The following is a 14,491-nucleotide window of genomic DNA, read 5'->3' as shown; positions in this document are numbered from 1 at the left end:
TAGTGCATTATAAGCTTGCTGCATCTTTAATGTCTTTACTATCAGATGACAATGACAGAAGAAAAGAACTCTATACTTGAATTATGATAGCTCATCCATCACAGATTAATCTAAAAATGAAGTTTCTACGGAAACAGGAACTATTTTAATAAAGAGGGAAAATACCTCATTCAAACCTCTTTGAGCAGTAATGGCTGCAAACCTGCAACATTTAAAAACTATGCTTATCAACAGCTCTGTCTTATGAACTTAGATTGAAGCAATCTAGAAAGCAGATAAAAGCAGTTTTAGTAAAACTACTGATTGTTCCTTTATCTAATATTAACGTGATGTCTGTGTAAAAATGACAAAAAGAATCAGTGTTGTGTCATGTTTTATTGCCTATCATTCTGCATTATCCCAGATTGTTAATATGTTCTTTCCGAGTAGTTTGATTGAATCACTGTTTACAGTTACTGTCTTATGTTAAGAGTTTTGTTCTGATTTCATAATTTAAATGGATAGAAGCTTTGATTATTTTCGTTATTAAAACTATGTTCCTTGGAGCTACAGTATTATGAATTTTCGTGCTTTTATACATTGGATGTCTTAAGCTGAATGCAGTTTAGGGAATCCTTTCTAATTATGGGAAGGACTTCCTTCCTTCAACAGTGATATGACCTGTGACAAATCTATGCTATACACTATGTAAATGGCTAATAAGTCAATTGCAAACCAACTGAATGTACAAATCTTAGTGCCAGTGCTGAAATCTCTTCAGAATAGTCACCATGATCTCAAAGTTTGTTTCAAAATTTGTAAACATCAAGTGTCAATCAAAATTGAAGATGAAGCATTAATGAGTGTTGAATTCTCATGCTTTAGCGCATTTCCTTGTAAAAGTTTTTGGTTGTCTGCTATTTTTACCATACTGTTTCACTTAAATTTCCTACATGCTAACTTCATTTGTGCAATAGAAATAAAATTAAAATAAATAAATTCATATTGAGAAAATAAAAGAAGTTACACGTGAAGAAAAAAAGAAATGAAATTGCAGTATATAAAAGAAATGTTTCTTTCTGGAGCCCAGGGCAAGCATAATTATTGCCCATTACAAACGATCCTAGTTGTCTTGGGGTTCCTTTCTTGAAACAGAGCCCATAGTGTGTGCTTTGTCATCTGGACCTCTTCATGGCATCCTGTAGTAATTAGGTCTTGGGGAACCAGCACAAAAATACTGGTGCTGTGGCTACGATTATCAGTGTGAGTAAAAAACCATCCTTTGTTTCTCACCTAGGAATATCATTTGTTCTACCAGCATTCCTTAAACTTGAATATTCTGAACTGAAAATCTAGTTATTAGATTTAAAGGAGCAATGAAAACTGGGAAAAGAATGTTGTAGGAGTTAAGGAAGAGAATGTGGGGTGAATATCTTTTGAATCAATCTTATTGATTCAAATCATCACATATATTCTAGCTATTGTATTTTCCCAGCTAAAAATAATCCTATTTTCAAAGATCTGTTATGGGAATTGTTGATTTCTAAAAGTGTTTTGGGATAGTACATTGGGATGTTATGAAAAAAAAAAAAAAAGTGTTAGCTTTTCCACAAGAAAACTTGGCTTAATATTCCAGATTGTGGAAGTCTTACTTTATGACCTTGAACAATTCAGTTATCTTCTTTGAACACCAAGTTCCTCATCAGAATTCAAAAAAAAAAAAAAAAAAAAAGACAATGTCTTGCTCACCTAACACATATTGCTTTGGAAACTTTTAGATGTTAACACGTTTATTTTAAGTAGAAAGTTAAGCAAATACCATAGTATTTACTATGAGGATTTCTGTAGTAGCCAACTAGAGTCTATTACAGTCTTTTTAATATCCAGTATTATTCCTTATATGCTTCCCTGGTGGCTCAATGGTAAAGAATCCACCTGGCAATGAAGGACTTGATCACTGGGTCAGGAAGATCCCCTGGAGAAGGAAATGACAACCCACTTCCGCTATTCTTGCCTGGGAAATCCCATGGACAAAGGAGACTGGTGGGCTACAGTCCATGAGATTGCAAAGAGTCAGACATGACTTAACGACTAACAACAACAACTTATTCCTTATGACCATGTCTTGAGAAACAGTAAGACCATACTGGGATAAAACTATGTGCAGAGAACACACCCTTTATGACAGTGGAAATGAGGATGAATAGAAGCTCACATTGGTATTTAAAGTACACAATATTCAAACAGTGATATTTCAAGTTTGTAATGAAATATATTCATTTCTGAAGTAAAATCCCAGGAATGTTTTCATGAAAGCAATTCTTTTGGCCCATCGATCAATTACTATGTTTTGCTGAATAACAAACATGAATAATTTACCAAAGTTAACTTATGAAAACCTTTCTTCTTCCAAATATTCATAATGTTTACAGCCATTTATATGATGGTTTATTACAACCTAGGTTGTTTTGGGCAACTTGGACACAAAATTTTCACCAAATTTTCACCTTTCTCTTAGTCTGTGTTCTCTCTGCCTTTCAATCTACTCTCTCCTTGCTACAGAACCTTGTCATCTCTTCTCTCTGCCTGCTAACTTCTCTCCCTCTCTCAATCTTCACTCTCTTTGCTGCTAAGTTTCTTTAAACTCCTTTCTTTTCTCTATTGCTCTCCTCTCCTTGTTCCTTAAAATCCTCCCAGTTCCCCTGTTGATGTCTCTTTCTTTTTCTGTTATTGGAGCACAATTGCTTTACGATGTTGTGTTGGTTTTGGCCGTACACCAATGTGAACTGACACCTCTTCTTTCTGCTCTCCCTCCCAATATTTGTCTCGGTCCCTGTGTTCTGGTCTTCTCCTTTCACTGTCTCACCCTCCTATCTCCTGGCTTCTCCCTGTTTTTCTGAGATAGCACAGTATCCCAGGCACTCTTTGGGCTCATTATGTTTTCTTCCTTCTCTCAACAAAGTGCTTCCTCTTTCTATCCCACTGTTTAAGCTGCAGGAGCAACAGCAGCAGCAGCAGCAAGCAGTAAACCAAGACAAAGTTCAATTACATAATTCTTATATGTTACAATCTTCTCCTAAGTTAAAAGTGACAGAACGTGGTCCACTGGAAAAGGGAATGGCAAACCACTTCAGTATTCTTGCCTTGAGAACCACATGAACAGTACGAAAAGGCAAAAAGGACAAGGATAGATGAACTCCCCAGGTCGGTAGGTGCCCAATATGCTACTGGAGATCAGTGGAGAAACAACTCCAAAAAGAATGAAGGGATGGAGCCAAAGCAAAAACAATACTCAATTGTGAATGTGACTGGTGATGGTAGTAAAGTCCGATGCTGTAAAGAGCAATACTGCATAGGAACCTGGAATGTTAGGTCCATGAATCCAGGCAAATTGGAAGTGGTCAAACAGGAGGTGGCAAGAGTGAATGTTGACATTCTAGGAATCAGCGAACTAAAATGGACTGGAATGGGTGAATTTAACTCAGATGAACATTTTATCTACCACTGTGGGCAGGAATCCCTTAGCAGAAATGGAATAGCCATCATAGTCAACAAAAGAGTCCAAAATGCAGTACTTGGATGCAGTCTCAAAAATGACAGAATGATCTCTGTTCATTTCCAGGGCAAACAATTCAATGTCACAGTAATCCATGTCTATGCCCCGGCTAGTAATGCTGAAGAAGCTGAAGTTGAATGGTTCTTTGAAGACCTACAAGACCTTTTAGAACTAAACAGCAAAAAGATGTCCTTTTCATTATAAGGAACTGGAATGCAAAAGTAGGAAGTCAAGAAACACCTGGAGTAACAGGAAAGCTTGGCCTTGGATATGGAAGAATCACTAAGAACAAAGCTAGTGGAGGTGATGGAATTCCAGTTGAACTCTTTCAAATCTTCAAATATGATGCTGTGAAAGTGATGTTGCACTCAGTATGTCAGCAAATTTGGAAAACTAAGCAGTGGCCACAGGACTGGAAAAGTCAGTTTTCATTCCAATCCCAAAGAAAGACAATACCAAGGAATGCTCAAACTACCATACAATTGCACTCATCTCCCACGCTAGTAAAGTAATGCTCAAAATTCTCCAAGCCAGGCTTCAGCAATATCTGAACCGTGAACTTCCAGATGTTCAAGCTGGTTTTAGAAAAGACAGAGGAACCAGAGATGAAATTGCCAACATCTGCTGGATCATGGAAAAAGCAAGAGAGTTCCAGAAAAAACATCTACTTCTGCTTTATTGACTATGCCAAAGCCTTTGACTGTGTGGATCACTAAACTGTGGAAAATTCTTCAAGAGATGGGAATACCAGATCACCTAATCTGCCTCTTGAGAAACCTGTATGCAGGTCAGGAAGCAACAGTTAGAACTGGACATGGAAAAACAGACTGGTTCCAAACAGAAAAAAGAGTACATCAAGGCTGTATATTGTCATCCTGCTTATTTAACTTATATGCAGAGTACATCATGAGAAATGCTGGGCTGGATGAAGCACAAGCTGGAATCAAGATTGCCAAGAGAAATATCAATAACCTCTGATATGAAGATGACACCACCCATATGGCAGAAAGTGAAGAAGAACTAAAGAGTCTCTTGATGAAAGTGAAAGAGGAGAGTGAAAAACTTGGCTTAAAGCTCAACATTCAGAAAACGAAGATCATGGCGTCCGGTCCCATCACTTCATGGCAAATAGATGGGGAAACAGTGGAAACAGTGGCTGACTATTTTTGGGGGCTCCAAAATCACTGTAGATGGTGATTGCAGCCATGAAATTAAAAGACGCTTACTCCTTGGAAAGAAAGTTATGACCAACCTAGACAGCGTATTCGAAAGCAGAGACATTACTTTGTCAACAATGGTCCATCTATTTATGGCTATGGTTTTTCCAGTAGTTGTGTATGGATGTAAGAGTTGGACTATAAAGAAAGCTGAGTGCCGAAGAATTGATGTTTTTGAACGGTGGTGTTGGAGAAGACTCTTGAGAGTCCCTTGGACTGCAAGGAGATGCAACCAATCCATCCTAAAGATCAGTCCTGGGTATTCACTGGAAAGACTGATGTTGAAGCTGAAATTCCAATACTTTGGCCACTTGATGCCAAGAGCTGACTCATTTGAAAAGACCTTGATGCTGGGAAAGATTGAGGGCAGGAAGAGAAGGGGACAACAGAGGATGTGATGGTTGGATTGGATCACCGACTCAATGGACATAAGTTTGGGTAAACTCCGGGAGTTGGTGATGGACAGGGATGCCTGGCATGTACGGTTCATGGGATCACAAAGTGTCAGACACGATGGAACAACTGAACTGAACTGAACCATCTTCTCGTAAGTTAAAAATCTAGGTAAACACTGTACATTCAGGATGAATGCCACAAACCTTTATGGAGTGCAAAAAAAAAAGGGACTTTCCAGTATATTGCTAATTTTGACAAAGAAGAGAAATTAATCATTGGCATATTGTTCCTTTGGGATATTGAATTTCCGATATATTGATTTCTGGTAAATCGGCCTAGAATCATTCTGAATGGAAGGCAATGAAGCATTCAGCATCATTCCAAAATCCATGGAAGAAGTCAGTTCATAGCCATCCTGTCTTTTGTCAGAATTGGTCCCTGAATGTAGGGTCACTAGTTATGGTTGGGGGCAGCAAATGAAAATACAAAAAGTGGGAAGACAGTGTCTTAGTTTCTTTTCATTCAACTTTTTGCTCATATTTCTTTATGAATTCAGAGTGGATAAAACTTATAATAATTTTTGATAGAACTGTAAATGTAAGCTATTCCAAATTTAGAGAGACTTCTAAATTTTGAAATATTGGAGTGAATGACAGAACTTTCTTGTCCCCAAATGTGTGGGACTTAATTTTGTAGCCATGCCAGGCAGCTGCTATCAATTTACTGGAGTGTGTTTTTTTCTGGGGAACCTAAATTAAATGCTACCAATTGGAATTCTGAGAAGATGTCAAAGAATTTTTAATAAACAAGTTGATGACAAAAGTGAGAAATAAAGTTTCACAATGGATAAAGTGTGACAAGATGCATTAGTGAACTTAAAAGTAGTGTTGATGTGTAATTAGAAACCAGTTTGGAATGACTATTTCTGTGTACTTTCATTTCTGATATCTACCCAGTCCAAGCCCATGGCATCTAGAATGAAAGTAATCTTTCTCCACTTTCCATCTCCTAAACACCAGCGATCTCTTAATGGAAGAACAAATCCCACTTTAGCCATAAATCTTTTCTGGGCAGCATCTGAAAAGATCATTCCCTCTTTTGAATTCTAATGTTAATTACAATTTGGTGGCTCTAGTGGTGAAGAATCCACTTGCGATGCAGGAGCTGAAGGAGACACAGGTTAGATACCTGGGTCAGGAAGATCCCTGGAGAAGGAAATGGCAACCCACTCCAAATTCTTGCCTAGGAAATCCCATGGATAGAGAAGCCTGGTAGGCTAGAGTCCATGGGGTCGTAAAGAGTTGGACACGACTCAGTGACTGAGCATACTACATACATCTGACAATTATATACAGCCTTGTGACACCTCTTTTCTTTTGCTATCTTAACATGTCATTGAAAGTGAATTTATTTTAAAACACCACATATGGGTTCATATCCTGTCTATAAAACTAGAATGTAAACTCTTTGAGGGAAGAAATCTTCTAATATTTGTTTATTCATAGCATGCATGCAGTGCTTTGAAAATAATGTGTTCCTTAAATACATGTGGATTTGAGTAAAGAGCTTAAAATGATAAGAAAAAAATAATTATACTGTATGAGATTGCTGACCATATAGTGTTTAATCTGACTTCTTTTTCCTATGCTGAGTTCTCAGAGACATAGATTTAGTTTAGTAATTCCAATCGATTTAAAGTAAAATAAAATTACCAGGAATGGAAAACTGTTGGCACTTTGTAATAGCATGTAATAAGTTTATAGACTTAGAAGCAATATTTTTAACCTTGGCATTTATTTCAGAATGTGTTTTATTTCCTACCGCTTTTGCTAATTACTGGTGGAATATTGGATTACTGAACTGAAGAGTTCATAATACTCTCATCATTTGTCAGCATAGTGTTTGAAAACCATGGTATCAGAGAGAAAAGTTGTGATTTATATTGCCACTTTTTAATCTGCTGTGTGACAGTTTTCTGGAGAGTGTGAGATGTAAGCAATGTATGAAAATTAAGGTAATGCACGACATTTTATTCAGATAAATGAGATAGATGATGAGACATTAAAGGCTGTCTTGCTATTTTTGTCATCTGCTTGTATAACAATGTTTCTTACTATTCTCAATAAAATTTAGGGTTATTATATTTTACAACCTGTGTATTAAGCACAGTCATATAAAATCGCCAATATTTGGTCATTTTTTACTTACTCAAAAAGCAATTTCTTATAGTTCAACCTAAAATTTAGCTTTGTAAATTTCCACTTTATAGGTATACTACTTGAAAAAAAATCTTAACAACAGTTTTTTCTATCTGTGAATCTACATTTAATTTTATTTAAAGTGTATGGTTGCTTCCAAGATGATTATTGAATATTATTTATTTTTTCCCTATTTGGATGTTGTGGCACATGGCAGGATATTCACACCCTGAGTCTGATACACAGCAGTTTCCTTATAGCATCAAATGATCAAATGTCCAGCTTCTGAACACTAGCCTTTTAGCATCTGGTGTCACCATTTCTGCCAAAAACAGCCCAGAAAACTCTCCAGTCTGGAACCAGTGATACTAGAACACTCTTTGAATTAGTGCAATCCAATAGCAACATTTATGATGGGGAAATATGAGGTTTAAAAGCTCTCTTACACCTTTAAAGTGTTGTGTGATTGTAGGACACACTAGGAAATAGCTTTTGGCTGAAGAAGAAGTTAAAAGATAAAGTTAGGGGCTGCTTTTAGGGCAGATCATGAAGATCGGGTGGCAGTGACTCAAATGACAGAAAATTGAAAGAAATTATTAGTGTTAATAAAAGAAATGTCTTAAAAGAAAATGTGTCAGAACTTCATGATAGATTGAGCATTTTATTAGAAGAATGAAAACCTCTGCTCTAGAGGATATAGATGAAGACTGTCAATGCTGTGTGTTTCAATGGTCTCTGTGCACAAACGATGTGAGCACAGGTTTATACCATCTGGTGTAGCTGGTGTAATCCATGTGGTTGTTGTTACACTATTTTATCTGGAAGGCCAAATTTGTATTAGTAGATTCTTTCTGGTTATGTAGACATCTGAGTTAGACAAAGCAATGTAAAGTGACTGAGCTAAAGCATCTAAACTGAGTTTGTGCCTCAGGGGGAAGGCACACTATGTGAAGAGACTGAAGTCTCTATTGTCTCTGTGGAGAGACTGAAGTCTCTGTTAAACACTAAGAAGCAATTGTAGGCTATGCATATTACATTCCTAAATGTCACCAATGTCTGGTGGTTGTGAATAAAGATATATCATAGATTTCCCAGGTGGGAATACCAGACCACCTAACCTGCCTCTTGAGAAATCTGTATGAAGGTCAGGAAGCAACAGTTAGAACTGGACATGGAACAACAGACTGGTTCCAAATAGGAAAAAGAGTACGTCAAGGCTGTATATTGTCACCCTGCTTATTTAACTTCTATGCAGAGTACATCATGAGAAACGCTGGACTGGGAGAAACACAAGCTTGAATCAAGATTGCCGGGAGAAATAGCAATAACCTCAGATAATTCAGATGACACCACCCTTATGGCAGGAAGTGAAGAGGAACTAAAAAGCCTCTTGATGAAAGTGAAAGAGGAGAGCGAAAAAACTGGCTTAAAGCTCAACATTCAGAAAACGAAGATCAGGGCATCCGGTCCCATCACTTCATGGGAAATAGATGGGGAAACAGTGCAAACAGTGTCAGACTTTATTTTTGGGGGCTCCAAAATCACTGCAGATGGTGACTGCAGCCATGAAATTAAAAGATGCTTACTCCTTGGAAGAAAAGTTATGACCAACCTAGATAGTATATTCAAAAGCAGAGACATTACTTTGCTGACTAAGGTCCATCTAGTCAAGGCTATGGTGTTTCCTGTGGTCATGTATGGATGTGAGAGTTGGACTGTGAAGAAGGCTGAGCACCGAAGAATTGATGCTTTTGAACTGTGGTGTTGGAGAAGACTCTTGAGAGTCCGTTGGACTGCAAGGAGATCCAACCAGTCTATTCTGAAGGAGATCAGCCCTGGGGTATCTTTGGAAGGAATGATGCTAAAGCTGAAACTCCAGTGCTTTGGCCACCTTATGTGAAGAGTTGACTCACTGGAAAAGACTCTGATGCTGGGAGGGATTGGGGGCAGGAGGAGAAGGGGACAACAGAGGATGAGACGGCTGGATGGCATCACTGACTCGATGGACGTGAGTCTGAGTGAACTCCGGGAGATGGTGATGCACAGGGAGGCCTGGTGTGCTGCGATTCATGGGGTCACAAAGAGTTGGACATGACTGAGCGACTGAACTGAACTGAACTGAACTGAATATTTAATCAATTGCTTTATACAAGCAAACTCTTTCCAATTAATTTTGATGAGTTCATTTATTCATCCTAACATGCAATTTAAAATATTAGTCCACAAAGTATGAGGGCAGATGTTTCCATCAGATGTATATCCACTTATCGCTTGTCATTTGATATCTCGGGAAATATACTTCTTCAGATTTAAGGCATATATAATACATGTTGATTCAAAGAAGTAGGAATCCAAATATTTCATTAATGTAGGACTGATGCCGAAGCTGACACTCCAATACTTTGGCCACCTAATGCAAAGAAGTGACTTATTGGAAAGGACCCTGATGCTGGGAAAGATTGAAGGCAACAGGAGAAGGGGAAAACAGAGAATGAGCTGGTTGGATGGCATCGTTGACTCGATGACCATGAGTTTGAGTAAACTCTGGGAGTTGGTGATGGACAGGGAGGCCTGGCATGCTGCAGTCCAAGAGGTCACAAAGAGCTGGACACGACTGAGTGACTAAACTGAACTGAATGTAATACACAGAGTTATGAAACATTCTCTATCTTAAGAACATTGTCTTTTTCTCTGGGCAAGAGTAATTACTTGTCTTTACTGTTTCCAGTTATAACTTAGATCTATAATCTTAGAGCAAAGTGTTTATTATCTAATATTGTAATAACTTAAGTATATGTATAACATATTACAAGTGTAGGTATATGAGTAGGAGGTGTGCTCTGGAACCAGGCTGCCTGGCTTTAGCACCTGGTTCTTTCAGTTGCCTGTGTCTGTATTCTTGAGCAAGCTATTTAGTTTCCTGAAAATCAGTTTTCTCTTCTGTAAAAATGTAAATAATATTACCTATCTCACACAGACTATCATGACTATTAAATGAGTTTAATACATGAAAGCTCTTAGAACCCTGCCTGTACCTGTAGCATTAGCAAGCATCAATAAATGTTAGCTATTATTATTAATAACCACTGTTCTCAGTAAAATGTATATTAAAGGTTAAGAAGACTATCTACATGCAAAAAAAACTGAATCTAGACACAGACTTTACAAAAATCAACTCAAAATGGATCACAAACCTAGATGCAAAATGCAAAACTATAAAAATTCTAGGCAATACCATAAGAAAAAAATCTAGGTAACTTTGGATTTGGTGACATCTTTTTACATACAACACCAAAGGCATGATCCATGAAAGAAACAGTTGATAACTGGACTTCATTCTCATTCATTGCTAGTGGGAATACAAAATGGTACAGACACTTTGGAAAGAAATTTGGTAGGGTTCTTACAATACATAACATACACTTAACCATATGAAGCAGCAATTGTCCTTCTTGGTATTTGCCCAGAGAAGTTGAAAGCTTATATCCATACAAAAATCTGCACATGGATATTTACAGCAGCTTTATCTGTAATTTCCACAACTTGGAAACTACCAAGATGTCCTTCAGTAGGTGAACAGATAAATTGTGGTACATTCAGACAATGGAATATTATTCCACTCCAGAAAGAAATAAGCTATGAAGCAATGAAAAGACAGAAAAAACCTTAAACGCATATTTCTAAGTGAAAGAAGCCAATCTGAAAAGGCTACATACTGTATATTTTCAGCTACATGACAAAATCATGTGGAAAAGACAAAACTACAGGGACAGGAAAAAACTCAGCAGTTGCCATTAATTACCTGCCACTAATTACCTGGTACTGGGGGAGAGAGGAATGAATAGACAAAAGACAGAGGACTTTTAGGGCAGTGAAACTATTCTGTATGATACTATTATGAAGATACATATCATACATTTGCTTAAATCCATAGACTGTATGGATTTTAGAAAAGGCAGAGGAACCAGAGATCAAATTGCCAACATTCACTGGATCGTCGGAAAAGCAAGAGATTTCCAGAAAAACATCTATTTCTGCTTTATTGACTATGCCAAAGCTTTTGACTGTGTGGATCACAATAAACTGTGGAAAATTCTGAAAGAGATGGGAATACCAGACCATCTGATCTGCCTCTTGAGAAACCTGTATGCAGGTCAGGAAACAATAGTTAGAACTGGACATGGAACAACAGACTGGTTCTGAATGGGAAAAGGAGTACATCAAGGCTGTATATTGTCACCCTGCTTATTTAACTTATATTCAGAGTAGATCATGAGAAACACTGGGCTGGAGGAAGCACAAGCTGGAATCAAGATTGCAAGGAGAAATATCAATAACCTCAGATATGCAGATGATACCACCCATATGGCAGAAAGTGAAGAAGAATTAAAGAGCCTCTGGATGAAAGTGAAAGAGGAGAGTGAAAAAGCTGGCTTAAAGCTCAACATTCAGAAAACGAAGATCATGGCATCTGGTTCCATCACTTCATGGGAAATAGATGGGGAAACAGTGGAAACAGTGGCTAACTTTACTTTTGGGGGCTCCAAAATCATTGTAGGTGGTGATTGCAGCTATGAAATTAAAACACACTTACTCCTTGGAAGGAAAGTTATGACCAACCTAGATAGCATATTCAAAAGCAGAGACATTACTTTGTCAACAAAAGTCTGTCTAGTCAAGGCTGTGGTTTTTCCTGTGGTCATGTATGGATGTGAGAGTTGGACTATAAAGAAAGCTGAGTGCCAAAGAATTGATGCTTTTGAACTGTGGTGTTGGAGAAGACTCTTGAGAGTCCCTTGGACTGCAAGGAGATCCAACCAGTCCATCCTAAAGAAGATCAGTCCTGGGTGTTCACTGGAAGGACTGACGTTGAAGCTGAAGCTCCAATACTTTGGCCACCTGATGTGAAAAGCTGACTCATTTGAAAAGACCCTGATGCTGGGAAAGATTGAGGCTAGGAGAAGGGGATGACAGAGGATGTGTTGGTTGGATGGCATCAGCGACTCAATGGACAAAGTTTGGGTAAACTCCAGGAGTTGGTGATGGACAGGGAGGCCTGGTGTGCTGTGGTTCATGGGGTTGTAAAGAGTTGGACAGGACTGAGCAACTGAACTGAACAAATAGAATGTATATCACCAAGAGTAAATTGTAATGTTAACTTGTGACTTGGGGTGATTATGATGTCATTGTAGGTTCATCAGTTGTAACAAGTATACCACTATGGTGGAAGATGTTGATAATGGAAGAGACTATACATAAGAAAGGTATGGGTGGGAATTCTCTAGTGTTCAATGGTTTGAACTCAAGAGTTCCATCACAGGGGACCTCAGTTCAATCCCTTGTTGAGAAGCTAAGGCCCCGCAAGGCATACAAAGTTGCTTTTATTAATTCTATGAGTCATTCTAATAAATTGTTGAACCTGAGTTTGGTCATGGGAACCCCCAAATTTTAGTCAACTGATCAGATATGAGGGTGACTCAGGAGACTCTTGAACTTGTGGTTGATATCTGAATTGAGGGCTGTGTCTTTAACCTTAAGTTTGACAAACTCATTGTAGACACTGAAAGAAATCCAGCTCCAGGGAGTGTCCACTTTGTACGTTGTATATTGTAGTTACCCAAAGTTGAGGAACAGGCAGCCCAAACCTTGCCTAGCTCTCAGCTGCAGACTCTAGTTGTAGTTTTCTGCAAGAATGTTTACCTACATGGGAAGAGAATCTTAAAAGGACTGGGTATGTTTCAGTGCCATTCTCCCAAATCATCCCACCCTCTCCCTCATGTATAATATCATATAAGAAATGAATTGCCAGTCTAGGTTCAATGCAGGATACAGGATGCATGGGGCTGATGCACTGGGATGACCCAGAGGGATGGTATGGGGAGGGAGGTGGGAGAGGGGTTCAGAAATGGGAACACGTGTACACCCGTGGTGGATTCGTGTTGATGTATGGCAAAACCAATACAATATTGCAAAGTAATTAGCCTCCAATTAAAATAAATAAACTTTTTTAAAAAGGACTAGATATATGTATTTGGCAACCCAGTCCAGAGTCTTGCTTGGAGAATCCTCAAACATAGAGGTGCCTGGTTGGCTACAGTCCATGGAAACTCAAACAGTCGGACATGACTGAGTGACTAAGCACACATACGTATAACAGATTTACTTTGCTGTACACCTGAAACTAACACAACATTATAAATAAACTATAGCGAATAAAATATTTAAAAACTCATCAAGAAAAATATTTAGATGAGAGCTATTTTTTAATATTAAAATGGGTGATAATATGTTTAGTGTTTCTTTTGGAACTATAATAAATAAAGTGTCAAAAACCATGCACAGAATGGTGTTGATCACCTTTTTATCTAAGTTCATTAGAAATGTTCTGTTTTGTCGTACTTTGTAGTAAATTAATGTGAAAAGGTATAAGCATAGAGTGAAAACTGTAGTTCAAAATAAGTGTATGGTGCTCGCTTCAGCAGCACATAATTGGAACGATACAGAGAAGATTAGCATGGCCCCTGCGCAAGGATGACATGCAAATTCGTGAAGCGTTCCATATTTTTTAAAGACAATCTCTTTAACAAGTGGTGCTGGGAAAACTGGTCAACCACTTGTAAAAGATTGAAACTAGATCACTTTCTAACACCGCACACGAAAATAAACTCAAAATGGATTAAAGATCTAAATGTAAGACCAGAAACTATAAAACTCCTAGAGGAGAACATAGGCAAAACACTCTCCGACATAAATCACAGCAGGATCCTTTATGATCCACCTCCCAGAATTCTGGAAATAAAAGCAAAAATAAACAAATGGGATCTAATTAAAATTAAAAGCTTCTGCACAACAAAGGAAAATATAAGCAAGATGTAAAGACAGCCTTCTGAATGGGAGAAAATAATAGCAAATGAAACAACTGACAAACAACTAATCTCAAAAATATACAAGCAACTTATGCAGCTCAATTCCAGAAAAATAAACGACCCAATCAAAAAATGGGCCAAAGATCTAAATAGACATTTCTCCAAAGAAGACATATGGATGGCTAACAAACACATGAGAAGATGCTCAACATCACTCATTATCAGAGAAATGCAAATCAAAACCACAATGAGGTACCACTTCACACCAGTCAGAATGTC

General features: G+C 37.9%; 1 pseudogene; it reads left to right on the top strand.

The window, feature by feature from the left end:
- The first annotated feature begins 13,812 nt into the window (after positions 1-13,812).
- On the top strand, positions 13,813-13,912 carry LOC138077371 (U6 spliceosomal RNA; annotated as a pseudogene).
- The last annotated feature ends 579 nt before the right edge of the window (positions 13,913-14,491 follow it).

This window comes from Capricornis sumatraensis, chromosome 3, assembly GCF_032405125.1.
Source record: "Capricornis sumatraensis isolate serow.1 chromosome 3, serow.2, whole genome shotgun sequence".
Classification (NCBI taxonomy): Eukaryota; Metazoa; Chordata; class Mammalia; order Artiodactyla; family Bovidae; genus Capricornis; species Capricornis sumatraensis.
Note: the sequence above shows the minus strand (reverse complement) of the source record. Positions and strands in the feature narration are given on the sequence as shown.